At 39.8% G+C, this 3117-nt stretch overlaps 1 non-coding gene across 1 annotated transcript; it reads right to left on the reverse strand.

The window, feature by feature from the left end:
* Positions 1–1145: 1145 nt before the first annotated feature.
* TRNAN-AUU (transfer RNA asparagine (anticodon AUU)) lies at positions 1146–1218 on the reverse strand. The gene has a single exon. It is a non-coding gene; the product is annotated as a tRNA-Asn (tRNA).
* Between the last annotated feature and the right edge of the window lie 1899 nt (positions 1219–3117).

The raw sequence follows: 3117 nt of genomic DNA on the forward strand, positions 1-3117 counted from the left end.
AGCCCAGCCTTAAAAAAAGTGGATTTCACTTCTAGATGCTTACATGAAGAAGGAAAGGCGACTAAAAGAAGTGAAAGTACAGCCGAACAGGGATTTGAACCCTGGACCCATAGATTCATAGTTTGATACTCAACTAACTGAACTATCCGGGCACATGGCTCACTACAATTTTGAAATCTGATTTTCACTCTACAGCATCTCCATACATGGCTACATCACTGGCAATAAAGGGCATGAATTACTGGTGCATTACACACATTTTGACACTGGAGACATAACTTTTTTCAGTCATTCCGTATCCAGGTATAGAGATTTGCCGCATCTAGGACTTTAATGGTCACCCATTTACGGATTTGAATGTTTTGCCACATTCATGAGTGCAAACTTGCTCCCCAGTAAAGACGTACATGTGCTCCTCAATGAACACACTGGGCAATGCAGTCCACTCTAAATTGTCGATTAATGATATGCTTGTTTTGTGCAATGGAGTTTCAGTCAATTGGAAAACATTTTGAAAAGTTATATTGCAACAGAAGCCCAGCCTTAAAAAAGTGGATTTCACTTCTAAATGATTACATGAAGAAGGAAAGGCGACGAAAAGAAGTGAAGGAATACCCAAACAGGGACTTGAAACGTAGACCCTCAGATTAAACATCTGATGCTCTACCGACTGACTATCCGGGAACAGCGATCACTGTATATCTGAAACTTAATTTTCACTCTACAGCTTCTCCATACATGGCTACATCACTGATCAATAAAGGGCATGAATTACTAGTGCATTACACACATTTTGACACTGGAGACATAACTTTTTTCAGTCATTCCGTAACCAGATATAGAGATTTGCAGCATCTAGGACTTTAATGGTCACCCACTTACGGATTTGAATGTTTTGACACATTCATGAGTGAAAACTTGCTCCCCAGTAAAGACGTACATGTGCCCCTCAATGCACACACTGGGCAATGCAGTCAGCTCTAAATCGTCGATTAATGACATGCTCGTTTTGTGCAATGGAGTTTCAGACAATTGGAAAACATTTTGAAAAGTTATATTGCAACAGAAGCCCAGCCTTAAAAAAGTGGATTTCACTTCTAAATTATTACATGAAGAAGGAAAGGCGACTAAAAGAAGTGAAAGTACGCCCGAACAGGGATTTGAACCTTGGACCCTCAGATTAATAGTTTGATGCTCAACTAACTGAGCTATCCGGGCACATAAATTACTGCAATTTTGAAATTTGATTTTCACTCTACAGCATCTCCATACATGGCTACATCACTGGTCAATAAAAAGCATGAATTACTGCTGCATTACACACATTTTGACACTGGAGACATAACTTTTTTCAGTCATTCCCTATCCAGGTATAGAGATTTGCAGCATCTAGGACTTTAATGGTCACCCACTTACGGATTTGAATGTTTTGCCACTTTCATGAGTGCAAACTTGCTCCCCAGTAAAGACGTACATGTGCTCCTCAATAAACACACTGGGCAATGCAGTCCACTCTAAATTGCCGATTAATGACATGCTTGTTTTGTGCAATGGAGTTTCAGTCAATTGAAAAACATTTTGAAAAGTTATATTGCAACAGAAGCCCAGCCTTTAAAAAAGTGGATTTCACTTCTAAATGATTACATGAAGAAGGAAAGGCGACAAAAAGAAGTGAAGGAATACCCAAACAGGGACTTGAAGCGGAGACCCTCAGATTAAACATCTGATGCTCTACCGACTGAGCTATCCGGGAACAGCTATCACTGTTTATCTGAAACTTAATTTTCACTCTGCAGCATCTCCATACATGGCTACATCACTGGTCAATAAAGGGCATGAATTACTAGTGCATTACAAACATTTTGACACTGGAGACATAACTTTTTTCAGTCATTCCGTAACCAGATATAGAGATTTGCAGCATCTAGGCCTTTAATGGTCACCCACTTATGGATTTGAATGTTTTGCCACATTCATGAGTGCAAACCTGCTCCCCAGTAAAGACGTACATGTGCCCCTCAGTGCACACACTGGGCAATGCAGTCAGCTCTAAATCGTCGATTAATGACATGCTCGTTTTGTGCAATGGAGTTTCAGACAATTGGAAAACATTTTGAAAAGTTATATTGTAACAGAAGCCCAGCCTTAAAAAAGTGGATTTCACTTCTAACTTATTACATGAAGAAGGAAAGGCGACCAAAAGAAGTGAAGGTATGCCCAAACAGGGACTTGAACCCTGGACCCTCAGATTAAAAGTCTGATGCTCAACTAACTAAGCTATCCAGGCACATGAATCACTGCAAATTTGAAGTTTGATTTTCACTCTACAGCATCTCCATTCATGGCTACATCACTGGTCAATAAAGGGCATGAATTACTAGTGCATTACAAACATTTTGACACTGGATACATAACTTTTTTCAGTCATTCCGTATCCAGGTATAGAGATTTGCAGCATCTAGGACTTTAATGTTCACCCACTTACTCAGTTGAATGTTTTGCCACATTCATGAGTGCAAACTTGCTCCCCAGTAAAGACGTACATGTGCTCCTCAATGAACACACTGGGCAATGCAGTCCACTCTAAATTGTCGATTAATGACATGCTCGTTTTGTGCAATGGAGTTTCAGTCAATTGGAAAACATTTTGAAAAGTTATATTGCAACAGAAGCCCAGCCTTAAAAAAAGTGGATTTCACTTCTAAAGTATTACATGAAGAAGGAAAGGCGACTAAAAGAACGCCCGAACAGAAATTTGAACACTGGACCCTCAGATTAATAGTTTGATGCTGAACTAACTGAGCTATCTGGGCACATGGATCACTGCAATTTTGAAATTTTATTTTCACTCTACAACATCTCCATACATGGCTACATCACTGGTCAATAAAGGGCATGAATTACTAGTGCATTACACACATTTTGACAATGGAGACATAACTTTTTTCAGTCATTCCTTATCCAGATATAGAGATTTGCAGCATCTAGGACTTTAATGGTCACCCACTTACGGATTTGAATGTTTTGCCACATTCATGAGTGCAAACCTGCTCCCCAGTAAAGACGAACATGTGCTCCTCAATGCACACACTGGGCAATGCAGTCCGGTCTAAATCG

Source organism: Ambystoma mexicanum, unplaced genomic scaffold, assembly GCF_040938575.1.
Source record: "Ambystoma mexicanum isolate Mex_15411 unplaced genomic scaffold, UKY_AmexF1_1 Mex_scaf1, whole genome shotgun sequence".
In the NCBI taxonomy this organism is placed as follows: Eukaryota; Metazoa; Chordata; class Amphibia; order Caudata; family Ambystomatidae; genus Ambystoma; species Ambystoma mexicanum.